The 16397-nt window shown below is 43.8% G+C and overlaps 1 long non-coding RNA gene across 1 annotated transcript in view; it reads left to right on the forward strand.

The window, feature by feature from the left end:
* The first annotated feature begins 8436 nt into the window (after positions 1-8436).
* The window catches only part of LOC118918774 (uncharacterized), a 36439-nt gene continuing 28478 nt past the window's right edge, over positions 8437-16397 (forward strand). The window contains exons 1-2 of the long non-coding RNA XR_005027253.2: positions 8437-8675; positions 8784-8863. This is a non-coding gene — a long non-coding RNA (uncharacterized LOC118918774). The remainder of the gene's footprint in view (positions 8676-8783; positions 8864-16397) is intronic.

A 16397-nucleotide genomic window follows, 5' to 3' on the forward strand; every position in this document is an offset into this window, starting at 1 on the left:
TCAACCAAGAACAAAAGGAACCTGTGATGCGCCCCCGGGTGCCTGATTTGGCCTCAGAGACTGTAGTTTACAGGTCAGAGAGCCGAGCTGACACAGGCTTTGACAGTGGCCTAGTAAGACTGCCTAGAAAGCTCAGGACAGTCCCAAGCAACCCAAACAAACTGGGAGCCAGTCTACTCCATCTGTGGGCTGAGGAGAGGGGATGGGGAGGGCGGAGTCCACGGGGCAGCACCTTTGGGGCGGCTTCCAGATGATCCCACTCATGACTTGGCCTCCCTCCTGCGAAAGGCTAGACTTTGGAATCAGGCACACCTTCCAAATGTGGCTGCTGAGAAGGCCAGGCTAGGGGCAAAGAGTCCCCTCAAGAGAGCCACAGCTGTTGGAGAACTGTCCCCTTGAGATGGTGATGGATTCATGGTAGCGGTTCTCTGAAAATCCATTTCCATATGGGTTGCAGTCTAGTCCATTGTCTCTAATGATCATCTTTTACAAAGAAAAAAGAAATATTCTTTCAGTCCCCAAAATCACTTATTTAAGTGGGAACTACCGCCTACCTATCAGGTAGTTCTTATAATGAACCTAACTTTCACATTATCAGAAAAGAGAGCATGTGTGTGTATATACACACTTTATGTACTGACATGTATCTAAAATACATGTGCATCATTATATCGGTAACATCCATTTGAAAGGGGCCGCATTGTCACCCCCGGCAGTTTTGTTTACATGGAAGATTGAGGGATGGGGCAAAGGCTTTATTTCTACTCAGCTTCCTCTTTGGAAACAAGAGTCCTTGTGTCTGGGAGATGTTCCCAGTTTCATGTAGGAACAGCATTCTTTCTATTGACCACTAAAACCTAAAGTCCTCAGGACTGTTTACCCTTACATGTGTGCTGTTTTGGCTTTGGAGCAAGTGGAACTGGTTTTAAAGGTTTCTGTGCCAAATGAAAAAAAATAAATCTTTTATCTTTACACTGGGATTCTGTTCATGCTTCTTCATTCTACAAGCTGACCTTTCAGTTTGCATGTCTTTTTTTTAACAACTGACCTCTTCTATTCTTTACCCATCTTTAGTATTATGAGGTTTTCTGAAGCTTGATCATTCACTACCTGACATACACTTTTTCCTCCAGAACATATTTCTATTTACCAAAATCTCAAATGACCAGGATAACTATCAAGAATCCTTAATATGCTAAGTTGCTTTTCTATACTCAACCTATGGCAGAGTCACCACACATGGTCACAGAGATCATGTAAGAATTACACCCAGGGCTGAGGGAAGAGCTGCCCAGCCCCCCAACCCCCCTGTCATTAATTTCTCTCCATGTTCGCACTACATCCTGGGGGGAGGTTGAATGGCAAGCGTAGGGGGATAATGAAATCATCAGTACAGACTCTTCTTGTTATTTCACGGACAGAGTGACTGTCCAGGGGCTGCGGGTGCTCACTCGGTGGTGCTGGGGAGAGAAGAGGAAGTATTGAAAAACGGAACAGGAAACAGATGGGAGATGTGATCTCTCAAACTCCCCAAATTCTGAAAAACCTCAGACCAGCCTGGTTGCTTGAAGATTAGGACCAAAGTGAGATCTCGCGTTTACCCGAGAGAGGCCCGCCGAAGCCGCCTGGACGCTGGGTCTGGCTGGCCGCAGCCCGGCGGGGAAGGGAGGAAGGCGGGCCGCCGCTGGGTTCGTCTGGGCCCGGAGGCAGGGAGGCCTCGCAGTGACAGCCTCCACTCCAGTGTCACGTCGACCACCGCAATCTCTGCCATCACACGGTTTGGGGTTAAGAGTCCCGCTCTTCTTACTAAGAGTGAAGAGGTGTTTACTAAGAACTAAGGCCGTAGTGGTGGCCCGAGGATAAGGACTCAGTCTTCCACATCTGCAGCCTTTTGGCCCCTAGATGGGCGGGAGCGGAATCTGGGATCAACGAGTTGGGTCATTTGCAGTGACCCCCATGCAGAAACATCACAGAATCTAAATGGCTTGCTTAAACTTGGTCCCAACGTGCAAGTGTCGGTCTGAAAGTGATTCCGATGCCCGAGTTCAGAGTTCTGGGAGAACCTGCGGTGGTGACTTAGCCCTGGCTGAAACCAACACCCGGCCTGAATTTTCCTTTTCTTCCCTGGCAGGTGGGGTGTGGGGGAGGGGGAGTGATAGCCCCTGACCACCCGAAAGCTGAACCTGCTTCCTGAGGAGATGCTCCAATCCCCTCCTAACAAAGCCCGAGAGCCGAGCCACCCAGAGACCCAGCCGCCCCTCCCCCCTCCCCAGGCGACTGCATTTCACTTGGGACCTTGCACAGCCTGTGGCCAGGGAAGAGCCTTTGAACGCGTCTGCAGAGCTGGAGCGATTAGAAGGTCTTGATTACTCCGCTCGGCTGCTCCTCCCTTCCCTGTATTTCCCTTCTCCCCTCCTCCAGCCCCCTTCGCCTCACCCAGCAGCCCAGGCAGATTTTTTTTCCTCTCTCTCTTTTCATTTTCCTAGAGCATCCTAAACCTCAAGATGTGGGTAACGTTAATCCTGATTTATTTCGGGTTTATCTGCATTATTAATTCCAATCATGAAAAAAAAAGGGCTACGGGCCCTAGTTGTGTACAAAGTTTGGGTATTTGTGGAAATGGCCGGCAATCCCTGGGAAACATAATTTTCTTCGATATCTTTTACAAGCCACACAACTTTCTTTTCTAGTCTGAAAATATTCCTTGGGATGGGTCCCATCCTTAACAATTTCATTTAGTATTTTTATTCCCCCTGTCGATATCCTTTGAAGCTGCTTCCTGCCTTAATCTGGACTTAATATGGATTTAAACATTCACAATGGAACATAATTTGGGTTAAAAAATAATCCCCCTTGATAAAGCTAGAAAACTCCCACAACTGTCACCATCTCTGACGGCCAGGAATGGAATGAGATTCTTAAATATGCATGTGGAAGAAAAGGAAGAGCAAGACTATCAGGGTATATGTTATATTTTGTATTTGTTAGCTGTTACGACTGGGCTGGAGTTGAGTGATACCCAGGATCTTGACTTGTTGTTTGAATGAATTCATCATCACTCAGAACATAGGAACAGTTATTTGGTGCCCAGAATGTACTAAAAATACCTTCCACCAGAGTGAGAGAAGGCTGTCTCTCAGAGGTAGCAGCCCCCTGCATCCATCATGCATAGAAGGGCTGCCCACTCACTAACAGGTTCCAATACCCTCCCCACCCGTTCTTTCCATTTTTGCATTTTCCAGTCTATTTACTGGTGTAACACTAGAAATAGAAAGTCCACGTTTCTTTGGGTAGGCCCCCAGCAAGCCAGTGTTATCAAGGGAATTCTTCCTGGATGTGACTCAACGAGCTCATGGGAATTGAAATCTTTTCATGGGAATTTAAGGAAATTCAAATTAGACCCCCCAGTCCACTTTGTCAGACCTCAACACTTAAGGCAGACCTAAAAGTGTTTTGGTTTTTTGGAGACTTGCCGAATGAAACTAGGCTGAACCCAGGAAGCACCCCTTTTCCAGGGATGGAAAAGAATGTGGCATTAGGTGCCATTACTCCCCAATTCCTATGCCCGTGACAGACATCACTAATCAGAGAAATTAATTTTGGTTCAATTCAACAGATATGTATTGAGTGTTGAAATGTGCAAGATTCTTTGCTAGAAAATGCTGGGGCTACAAAGAAGAATGAACTCTGCCTCTGTCATTCAGGGTTTTATAATCTGTTTAAATCAAATCATGAGACAAATTGTGTCTCTGAGTCACTCAGATACCTTTAGCTCTTACCTAATATTTTAATTTACATTATTTGGATATAGATATGTCAGTGTTTTTCCATTTTATGTCATGTGCTTTTATATTTATACCATTGCTATTCTTAAGCACAAAGAGGAACTATGGGTTCTATTTATTTCCTATTGTAATAATATTGATAATAATTACAGCAACTACCTTTACATGTATTTATTTTATTTGATCTGTAAAATAATCCTTTGAGGTAGCTATTGTTACTGTCATTTGCTGATGGGGAAACCAAGGCTCAGAGTGATAAAGCAACTTACTCAACTTACCCACTGACCTGGGGAGGGTGGTCCCTGGACCACACTAGCCTCCGGCTGCAAGAGGACATCCTTAGCAGCCAGTAGTGATACTGTCCACCTGCCACTCTGGCAGGCAGCTCTGCATCTTGGCCTGGGTAGCCTGAACTAGTCTCTAGTCAAAGGATAAAGTCAAAGAGTCTCAAATCTTAATCCTGTGGCATTTTGGATTGTGTCCATTCCATTATCCTCTCAGCAATGACAGAAAACATGACTTCCCAAAGAGCTCCTTCTGCTTGGTACAAGAAACCATCGAATGCCATCTTTGGCATTTGCTAATTTGAAGTCAGACTTTCAAAGATGCACATATGGATAATACATTAAGAACATCTCAACACCCCCCCAAGGCGCCACTTGCTAGAGCAGCGGCCCAAAAAGCAGGACTGGAAGACTCAGGCCTCCCCTTGGGCGCTTCTAGAACCGTCAGACGGCCTTCCTCAGGTGTGCTTGACTGTGCTGAGCTGTCATCTTCAACATGAAGGCAGGTTACATCCAGGAATCTGCATATCACAGTGAAGACACTCAATAAATATTAAATAATAATTATTGTTTCCTTCACATTTTCTGACAGGATAAAATCCCAGTAAAGAGCCTTTAAGGTCTAATTACTTCATAGGCACTGAAACCAAACTGCTAGTTGAAAAATTAATTACGGAGCCGTGGGAGATGGAGGAGTAGGAAGTTGTTTTGAGCAGTGTGTCACTCTGAAACTCCACGTAAGGTGTGGAGCAGTAAACACCACCGTGAACTGCCGAAAATGAGTGAGCAAAGGGAAGCTAGCTTTGCAGGGAGCATGGCACGGACTTCAGGGCATTTACAGATTACTTAGGCACACAAAATGCGTGTGAGTGACCACCGGAATTCATTAATAAGCAGAAAATGTATTAGGGATATTTAGAACCATATGCAGATGATCTCCATCATACAAATGAAGGCCCCAGATATTAATAACAACAATTACAGTAGTAATTAGCATTTACTAAGCCTTAAGTGTGAGCCAGGCCCTATTTCAAGTGCTTTAAATATATTATCTCACTTAAATTGAGAAAGCGGAAGCCCAGAGAAGTTAAATAACTTGCCCAACATCACACAGTTAGTAGTTAAAAGAAATTTTAAAAGCCCAGGATTTGCCAGGCAAAGGCATATTCACTATGCCATTCTCTAATTTCCTAAGAGATTGCTGAGTTTCCAAGTCCTTAAAGACATATCCAGAGATTACCCCACCTGTAGTTTTCTAACTACTGCATGCAACCATGGAAGTTGCTTCAGAAGTCCTACCAACAATAAAGTATTGGTGCCAAACAGGAGTGAGTTCAGCTCCCTGGGGGGAGATGTGTGCTGCTTGAGGCTGCATATTGGATTTCCACATAACATTTTGGTTTTAAACAAAAAAGAGAAAGAGTGCTCCATGGTTATAGTTCAAGGGTCAGCAAACGTTGTCTGAAAAGGGCCAAATGGTAAAATTTTAGGTTTTTCAGGCCACAACAACTTAACTCTGCTGTTGTCATGCAAAAGCAGCTATATATAAATGAATGAATGGGGCTGAGTCCCAATAACACTTCCTTTATAAAAGTAGGTGATGGGCCATAGTTTGCTGACTTCTGGTCTAGGCCTTCCCACTATGATCAGTAGAGTTTGCCTAAACTTTCTAAATAGGGGTTGTCTTGCTTACCCACAAAGAGAAGGTATATTGTCCAAGACCCCCATATTTATTAATGCCCATCATCAGGAAGCCCATGGCATAGGTTAAAGCAAAGGAAACTAATGTATATTGAATGTGAACTTTGCGTCAATCACTCTACTAATGGTTCTATGTCTGAACTAATCCTCACTGTAACTGTGATCAGGGTCTACTTCAGGGGAGGGCTTCTAGCGAGCAAGAAGGCCCATCAGGACCAAGTAAGGCGAATGGCATGATCCCCTTTAACAAAGAAGGAAACTGAGGCTTAAAGAAGTGAAAAATAAATCGTAAGTGGAGTTGAGCCGAAGTCTCACTCTGTGCCATCACACCATATTGATGTGTCTAAAGCCACATGACTTGTTCTGTCCTATAATAGAAGGTCATTGGTAAGTCACCCTCAGTTGATTCTTCTCTGGGAAAATACATTCAAGTTCACTTCATAAGCTCACTTTGCTCCCCCCAGGTGCTTCACCATCTCTATTAAGTTAGAGACTTAAAGATTTGTGCTACCATTGCTATTTGAGTTTTTCCAAGACGTAACATGGGAGCAGAATAACCTTGCAATTTCAATAAACTGTTCTCCAATTTATTCTTTCTAGTCCTTCATTGTCTATCTTAGCAGGCTGCTCTGGGGGGTGGGGGGTTGTATTGTCTGGTGAGCCTCCTGATCCATATGTCTTTATAAAGACCTTTTTCTTTTGTTTGTTTATCTCTATCCGTTTTTCTCTACCTCCTGTACTTGTCTCTCTTGAATTCATACTACGCTGGAAAATTCTGGAATTCTAAGTCTTCAGTAACCTCCTTTTCTTCAAATATTTCTTGACACACTACTAGCTCAGTTATATGCTACCAGTAGAGAAAGAAATCTAGTTTCTTCTTCCTGCATGGGAAAGGTTGAAAATGTGAGGCTGAGATACTGATGAGTAGAATACTAAATCTCTTCCAGAGCATATATTCATTGCCTTCTCTCATGTTCACCCAAATACCTTGGAATTGAAGGACCTCATCATCTATTTTCAATTAATTCTGAATTGCTTTCCTTTCAAGAACAAATCAGCCCCATCCATCTGACAGTAGGAGGTTGGTGCCATCCCAGGAGTCCGTGACATCATCGCCTCTAGTGTTTCTCAGTTCCAGAAAAATCCATGTCCACGAGCCACTGCAGCCCACCTCCATAACTGAACAGTGACCCAGCTGCATGTGAAATGAAAGAGAAATCCACCACATGTGGAAAACTTGGCCATCAGCGAGCAGCTCTGCAGGCTTTCATTCGGGGACAGACCACAGAATTGACTCTCCATCAACAATCAAACGGTCCTTAGCTATTATCAGCCACTTCCATCACCTCTGAGACTGACAGGTTTCCAATAAAGCCAATGGCCCCCTCCCCCAGGGTAAGGTCATCAGCAGGAGGCAGACGTTGTCAATTTAGCCCAGCAATTTGACAACAGTGTTAGCTTACACTCTATTAGCCAGCAGCTACACCCTGACCCCTAACCCTGACATTGACCTCAGATGGCCCTCTCCTGAAGTAGACCCTGATCATTTGCAGGGACCCGCCCTGCTGGTTAGCGAGCAAGAAGGCCCATCAGGACCAAGCAGGCCTCCCTGGTCACCCCTGCTCCCAACAGGAGGCATAAGGCTGGAAGTACAGAAACAAGCTAGAGTTGAACCCAGGATGGCAAAGGTGAAAGTTCAGAAGCATATCCATCAGCAGCCTGTCACCAAAGGACAATGTTAGAGCTATGGAAGCTTTCAGCACAGGATAGCCGTTGTCTCCAGACAGTTCTGCTCCTTAATGGAAAAGACATATCAAAATATGGCTTACAAAATACAAAATAATGGACTGAGATGTACATTATATGAGGGTGTTAGATTGCAGTGTACTTTACAGTGGGGGAATTAGATTGAAGTGTTATGCCAGGGTAGTTAGGTTGAAATATGGATTACCCTAGGAATGTTAGCTTGAGATGTGCTTTATAACACAGTTGTTAAATTAAGATGTGCTCTTCAGTGCAGGCATTAGCCTGAGATGTGCATTATAGCAAAATTGTTAGGGGGAGATGTGGATTCCACTTTGGGAGGGGGATAAGAGCAAGGAAAACACCTTGTGTTGAATATTATTCAAGGTTACAGAATGTCTTCTGCATTACATGCGTTTCGGGGGTTTGAATGCAGGGGGAATAAGAGCACAAAGCATATAATGTTCCTTCGCCTCTCCTTTCTCCCAGCCAAACAGTCTGCCACTTTCCCCACTTTTCCTGTTAGGGACTTAAAGGCCTCCCCCATCAATAAAAACATTAGCTCACTAAACAGCCTGATGGCTTTTCCTTCCCTGGCTTAACCCTTCGGGAGCTGGGGTTTCCTTTGGATTTGTAAAGATATTGATCCCAGATAATGTTTGCCTTTCTAACTCTCTCTTCCCTAGACTTGATGGATAGGTTCAGGGCTCCATCTCGGCAGCCAGCTCACCACAGCTACCCAGGGAAAGGGGATGGAAAGCAGGACAAGTGTTCAGTAGTTAACACCACCGGCATGCTTTCCTGGGATAGACAGGCAGACACGCAGCGGCTGGGGAGACCTGCAGGGGCTGCAGTCACTTTCGATCAACACACGATTTCACTTTCGATTCTCCTCATTCTTGTCCTGCTCCTTCTACCAGTATATTTCTTCAGTTGAACTGAAGAGTGTTGCATAATTTCTAATTAATATCAGATGCCATCTTGAGGTTGGCTGCCCCGAGTTGCATTTTTAAAGACCGCTTTCCCCATTAAAGGGAGCGCTTTTCTACACCATTATCAACATAGATGGATACAGGTAGCTGTGTCATTTGCTTGTGATGTTGGCCTAGATGGGAATGACTAATAAATCCTAACCCTAGAATGCAAATCTTACCCAAGAAAAGTAAGTGAAGAGGAATGGGAACAGCATTTCGCTCATCAGCTGCTTGGCCCACCAAAGTTCACCAATTGTCTTCCTAACAGTGTTCTTATTCTTTCTTCTCTTGCTTAGCTCGGAAGATATAGTTTACGGCCTCTAGAAGCCTAGCCGTGCACAAGTGGAGAGCATCCAGCTTTGCCGGAATCAGAGAGGTGAGTCCCAGCCTTCTCGTTTCTCAATGAAAGAAATGTGACGCCAGGTGAGTTACCGCTGTCAAAAAGACTAACCTGCCAGACAAGGGCACCAAACAAAACCCAGTAGTTCAAGGGAAATTGCAGTGTTACTGGACACCTCTGCATTGTGCCTTGAGGTTCCAGGAAAGAGGCAGGCGGGCACTTATGGGTAGGTTTTGTCAGGCCCTGTTTCTTTAGATAGAAAAGAAGGTTTGCTATAGGACAACAGCACTTACCCTTCCCTGGCTGAGCTCGTTATGGGCAAGACAAGGAATGTGACAGAAACATGCTTGGCAGGTGACAAAGCAGTCCACCCACCCCGTGATGTCTTTGCCAAACTCAGTCTCTTCGGTAGTATCCCAGCTCCGTCGCTGCGCATTTCCTGGGTAAGCACTTTAGAAATGTGCCTGATCCTCCAGACTGGGGTATTCTTTTCTCTTCCTGGTGTCCATGCCAGCCTCATTTTCTGACATCACGTTTTCCTTAAAAATAGGCTATGAGAGCTATTTCTATCCCCTGTCAAGGAATCTATCCAGCCAGACTCCCACGGGATATACGAATGAGTTTAAAACCTATCCTGAAGACTAAAGAAAAAGAAGGGTTGGCTTAGTCCCAGCCTCTGTTTTTAAACAAATCTTCTGTTGGGTCAAGTGAAATATTTAGGGCCCCTCCCTGGAAGAGGAATTATAATATAGTTCTTTTGGAATACCACCTGAAATTCCACCCCAGAGAAGAGACCAAATCGTATCACGACAGGATCATGGCAGCCTGGTGGCTAGAGGCAGCTTTGGAATCAGTCCCACTGAATTGCTTTGTGAATTTGGGCAAATCAGTGGACTTTTCTGAACCTCAATTTTTCCATCCATAAAATGGGTTTGATGGTAGTATCAACCTCACAGGGGTATTAAGAGGATCAAACAGGCTAACGCACATAAAATGTTGAGTCTTATGCCTGCTGCACACTAATCACTCAGCTAATGGTGTCAACTTTGTCATTTTATTACCATGCCAAGACCTAGTGGGAGCAGTGTGCCAATTTGCCACAGATCCTTCGGCCATTGCCTTAACACATACCACACTGACCCTCATGCGCTCATCAACACATCTGGTTTTAGAAAAATGCGGTATCTCTTAGCCTCACTCCTTTACTGTTTATGGGGTTTTTCTCTGCCCAGGGAGAAGGGCAGCCCTGCCACTGAAGGGAGAGACAGATTAGAAGGGCCTCACGGATGGAATATAATCCCCCCTCTGTACTCGCTGGTAACTAGCCATGATTGTATTTCAAAGGTAACAGTTCGTCTCCACCACGGGGATTGGCGCGCGCTCCACAAATAGGGCCTAATGCGATCTGACAAGCCTGATTTCTCTAGATATATATTAAAACAACATGCCCAGTGCTGATGGCTCCAAGGTCCCGACCTTTAACAAGGACGTATGACGTAAAGCAACCTGCCCAGGAGAGCAAGCAGGGCAGAAGGCCAGAGGGACAAGGTCATCGGCTAATGAAGTGGTCAGCATCGAGTTTCTGTCACTCAGCTGGTTAAGAGGAAACTGAGAGGGAAGGAAAAGAAAATGGGAACATTGAAGAAGCAAAGAGAAGGACCACGTTTGAGCCAACGAACGCTCCGATGTTGTCAGAAGGCAGGGTGGGGAAACACACTCCGTCTGGGCCTTCGTAGTGGCCTGGCTCAACTTCTCCTGCTGAACACAGGCTAGTTGAAAGAGCGTTCGGAAGCAGCTAATCCCAGGTTAGAGCGAAAATGAGCAAGTATTCAACCAGCCTGGAATTTGGTTCAGATCAGCTCCGGACACACAGTAAGGAAAAGCTGTCAGGAGCATGGGCGGGGAAATGGGCTCCAGACCTTTTCTCTCTGCATTCTGGGCACACTACCCACTGAGCTTCAGCGTCATCTGGGAAACTGAAAAGGTACCTACCTCAAAGGGAGGTTGGGTAGAATTAGATGAGAAAATTCAAGTAAAGGGCATAGTGTCGTGCTTGGCCCAAAATAATGGCTCAAATGCCAGGAGTGATTAATTATTGTTATTCCATGGGCTCTAACAACCTTAGAAAGGGGTGGAGGAGGACATGTAAAAATGGGTGATAAGTTGTGTGCTGTGTAGCAAGGGGACAGCTCCACCAGTTTCACAGCAATCATTTCCAACACTTCCCATTGGGAGAGCACATCAAGCTTTTGAACCACTCACCCAGTCAGTGAACATTTCCTGAAAAGTACTCAATGCTGAGCCCTCTGCTAGGTCCTGGGATGGTGCTGTATTGCATCAGTCATTCTTGACATCATTCTTCACAGCCTTGCTGGGGAGGCAGAAACCTCGACACTGACAGCATAGGTGATAGTATACTTCCAGATAAGGCATGGGGTGGGGACAACCAGCTCTTTTCATGAGAAGGTCAGAGAGAGGTCAAATCTGTTATATCACGGGATCCTTCAAATGCTGCCTCAGGGCAGGTAAGGTTGCCATCACTCTCCCCATGCATTTTATGTCTAAAAGGTTGAGACCCTGTCAAGTTACCCTCCTTACCTTTGTTTGCAGCAGTCCCTAGTAGGACTGCGACCATTATCCCAGTCGCCAGCTGCCAGGAGGGAGCCTCCTCGGCAGCATCAGCATGAATCGTGCCCACTGATGGCCGTCGAGGTCCAAAAACATTTCTCGTAATTGGCGCTATGATCTTAGCCAGGTTATAATCCAACTCCTGAAATATCCCAACACACAAAGATGCAGAAGGTTTCAGTTCCATTGCCTGAGTTATTAAACAGGTCTTTTCAAGCCTTTTCCCTTTCATTTCTAAAAGTGAGGCACTTGGGGCTGGCAGAAGAAGCCCTGAATGGAGAGATGAGGAGCAGCACACCGGTCTAGGCAGCGCACCCTTACCCTCGTGTCCCAAAGAAACAAGCATCCCTCAGGTCCCCAGACTGGGAAACCTCATGTTCCCTGCTCACCTCCGCCTTATGAAAATGATAGGAGGATGAACTGAAGGCATTGACCTGGGAAAGCATTTTGAGGTTATATGGGAGCATAAAGTTCCACTGGAAATAATTATCAAATTAGGTTGTAGCAGCCTGGGAAGGGAGCCTTGAAGCATCCCCAGGGCAACCACCCCAGTTCCCATCAGGACCCAGACAGAACTTCTTTCTCAGGATTCAGTTCCTTGGGAATTTTCTGGGCTTGGAGACCCCAGTGAAGCAGCACAAATACTCATATACCGTTAACCAAGACTGCTCTCTTTTTTTCTTTCAAAATGCGGACCTAGCTTTAAGCCTTTTTTTTTTTCTCTGATTATAGAGATAATATATAATCTCTTTTTAAAAACGCAAGCTGTTTGTCAAAGCATTACGAATATTTTAAGTACCGAAAGTCCACCACAGAGCAGCAAATACTGTTAACCTGCACTACATCCTACCACATGTGTCTCCTGCGTGGATATGTACATGTCTTGTGTCAGTGGTATTGTATTATACAGGCCGTCCAAAACAATACAACGTGTCAGTGAATCATAGGTTCACATGGTCCTTTTCAATGACTGCGCTGCCTTCCGGCGTTGGATGTGCCATCACTCATTCCACCAACCCCCTGGGGATGGGCAGCAGCGTTAGAAACGATACCCATATGAACACCCTTGTGCTTGGTGAACCTATCCGATTGTCTCCTTAGGAAAACTTACCACAAAGTGTAGTTGCTGGGGAAGCTGTCCTGTAGAAATGGGGGCTATAGTGAAATAAGGGTGACGGAAGGTGAATGTTCATACGCCCGAGATGAAGCATCATTCCAGGTGGTTCTAGAACCACATGCTTGGGAGTTTTTGCTGGGGTCCTTGGCGTGTTGGTTTACTTCCTTACCTCCTGTGCTCCTTGCCGTCGCCTCTGGGTCTGTCCCACGTCACACAGCACTCCACCTCCCCTGACCACTCTGACCCTCAGCCAGCGAATTCCATCTTCCCTTCCCTGGGCTTTCTTCCTGGTTGCCTTTCTCCCTACGGGGCCCAAAGGTTGATTAAGCCCTTTGGGTAACAGTCGGCACTGAGGCCAGTCAAGCAGGGAGTTGAGTTGGGTGATTACACTGCCATGTTTTAATTTGCCTTTGGACAAATTCTCATAAGCTTTTCCGAGAAAATCTCCCATTAGACGTAGTCATTTCATTTAAGAAGGTTCAGGAGAGGAAGATGACAGACGGAAGAATACAGATGTGTATCTGCTGAAAGGGACTTGAAAGCACTCCGAGGATTTGGTATTCAGTGAAGCTCAGTGTCTGCTTCTACTGCTTGTATCCGTGGACTTGAGAAGTTTCCAAGAAATCATTCAAATACAGGGGTTTTTCTCAGATGATGAGCAGGTTTCATTATTTTCTTTTGCCTGTAAAATCATAACATGATCAACTAGAGAACTGGCTACCTCACGTACACACCAAGTCCAGCAAAGATAAAAAAAATAATAATTTGAGTAGCCTTGTAGGAAAGCAAAACAAAGAAAAATAATAATAAGACTGCTGTCAGAGAGGTGTTTCCTTTCATCACATTGCAGCAAAATATCTTTTTAAATTCCATACTTAACTCTGGTTCCCTTCAGATTTTGTGGACATCCTAATTTGGTGTTTGTAAAATTCAACATTTATTATTGTTTCAGGACCACAGTTTTAAATTTAATTATAATTTAAAGCTGCCTAATATATCCAGAGGTCACTAGTTATCTAAAAGAAATAAATAAAAACAACTTGCCATTTTAAAAGCAGCATGTTTATTTGGAAGTCCCACAAACCACTCAACTGAGACATCATAAAGCCTTCAAAATAAACTAAAATGGAAACAAAATAAAACGTCTGGCCTTAATCTCCTTAGAAGGCAAGCAGGACATGGTTGCAGCTAGCTGAAGGCTGCCATGAGAACTCTCAGAATAACTGTTACTGAGTCTGGGAACCCTAATGTATGTTTTGACACCCACACTCCATATTGCAGTCCACGTAGTCCTCCTCCCAGGTTTATAATCCTTGACCCTTGGTGTGAAGTTTTAGTCAGTGAGAGGTCAGGCTAACAATGAATTTGGTACAGAAAAAGAAAACAGCACGCTAGAGGCTTGGAAATACCTGCCCACTACTTCATCCAGTTGGCTTTGGATGGCTTTCTCCAGTGTAGGTGTCAATAAGGCAAATTCAGCTCTCATTAACTTCGCTATTTTAAACATAGAATTGCTGAAATATCAAGATCTAGTGATTTTACATTTGGAAGGCTAAAGAAATTTCAAAACAGTTCCATAATATTCCTACATGTGAGTTTCCATAATAGAAAACAGTAAAATCTTTTTCAAACCATTTACTGCTAGCATTTTCCATGTAATCAGATATGTTATGGTTTGTTAAGCAGCAGAATTATCTAGTGGACAGGAGGTTTATGCTGCTCCAAGACCTTCTAGCTACACAAGTATGCAAATCGGTGAACATTACAGGATCCATTGAACAAGCATAGTGACAACTTTCAGAGGGAAGCATCTATTGCCTCCACCCACCAAATGGTCTTAGATAGTTTAGAATAACTCTTTTTGGGAGGCAAAGAGCTGGACTGTCAAATTTGGGCCACTCAGTTCTGAGAACAAATCAGAGAGTGGTATCCTCAGAGTGGCAAATAACAGGCTTCCAGAAATCTCCTTCCTTATTGTGAAAGAAACAAGAATGAGAAGAGGAAAAAAAAAAGAAGAGGAGAGGAAAGGAGAAGAAGTAAAGGGAGGAAGTTGATCACCTGGATGGCACACTCAAATGGCTACAATGACTGAGGAAAAAAATATGAGTAAGTCAAGTAGGCCTAGTATAAGGCAATAAGGAGAGGTGAGGACTGTGGAATACATACCCAGCCTAAAGGTCATCTGCTGTTCAAATCCAGCTGATGGTTTCCAGGCCCATTGTAACCAGAGCTTCTAATTTTTTAAGAGAAGCTGGAAACAGAGATTTTTTTTAAAATTATAGTTAACATACAATATTGTGTTAGTCTCAGGTGTACAACAAAGTGATCTGACAACTATATACATTACTAAATGCTCAGCACAGTAAGTATAGTTACCATCTGTCACCATACAAAGTTATTACAATATTATTGACTATATTCCCTCCCTATGCTGTACTGTTCATCCCCATGACTTACTTTAAAATTGGAAGTTTATCCCCTTCACCTGTTTTGCTCATTCCCTTGCACACACTTCCCTATGGCAACCACCAGTTTGTTTTCTGTATTTATGAGTCCATTTCTGGTTGGTTGGTTGGTTTGTTCATTTTACTTTTTTTTTAGATTTCACATGTAAGTGAGTTTTCTTTCTGTCTCACTTATTTCACTTAGCATAATATCCTGTAGGTCCATCCATATTGTCATGAATGGTGAGATTTTATTCTTTTTTACAGCTGCATAATGTTCTGTTGTGTGTGTATATATACACACAGAACATCGTCTTTATCCATTCATCTGTTGATAGGCACTTGGGTTGCTTCCATATCTTGGCGACTGTAAATAATGCTGCAATAAACATAGGGGTACATATACCTTCTCAAATTAGTAGGTTTTTTTTAATTTGGGTTCATATCCAGATGGAAATAGAGATTTTTTTTACTAGAAATGCCTCAAATTTTGAATACTGGCAATAAATTTTATTCAAACACCCCCATACATTTTGAACCAAATAAAATACTCCTACATACCACATTCACCTCATGGGCCATAAGTTTGTAAATTGTATGAGACAGAAGTAAGCAGATGGAGAAGATGGAGACCAAAAATAGCAACAGGTTTTGAGGCATGGAAGAGATAATTTATATTAAAGAGTTCTTTCATTCTCTGTCTCAGATAAGGGAGAGTCTTATCAAGTCTTGTTACTAATTCCCATCAAGAAAAGAAAATATATACTTTTTCTTCTCCCATGCCATTCAATGCTCTCAAACCTAAAATAACCTTTAATCTGCTACATCCTTTCTTTCTAATTCTCTCTGTAAGTATTGGGCTAGTAAATGATCCTTGGATATACTGCATTAGGCAAATGCTTATGATCACTTGGCTTTTTTCAATGGAGGTAGATTGATACATAGAAAATATTTGTAGAAGGTAGAAAGCTGTTCTGAACCTATCTGTAAGATTTCTTAGATAAATTATAATATAGTTTGTTGGTTATTTAAGGATATTATCCTTACAGAATTCCTGGCATTTCACCTTTATTCAGGGTCAGTTTTTGTGTGACGCTGCAGTATTAGCAGCTTACGATCAAGATGTATTTTCGCACATAGATAGGCTGTATCTCTTCCCCATTTTAACTTTATTCTGAGCCCGGGGCTGAAGGAGCACCTCCTCCCTGGCTTGAAAACAATTCTGTGCTAGAAAGGAGAAGAGAAACTGCATGATGGCTTTTAAAACCTTGGCTCAGAGGAATACACATCCCTTCCCCTCATATTTTTTCGGTGGCCAAAGCAAATCACATGGCCAAGCCTGACGTTGAAGTGGCAGGACAATTATTACCCTCTGACGGGG

The sequence above is a fragment of the Manis pentadactyla genome, chromosome 15 (genome assembly GCF_030020395.1).
Source record: "Manis pentadactyla isolate mManPen7 chromosome 15, mManPen7.hap1, whole genome shotgun sequence".
In the NCBI taxonomy this organism is placed as follows: Eukaryota; Metazoa; Chordata; class Mammalia; order Pholidota; family Manidae; genus Manis; species Manis pentadactyla.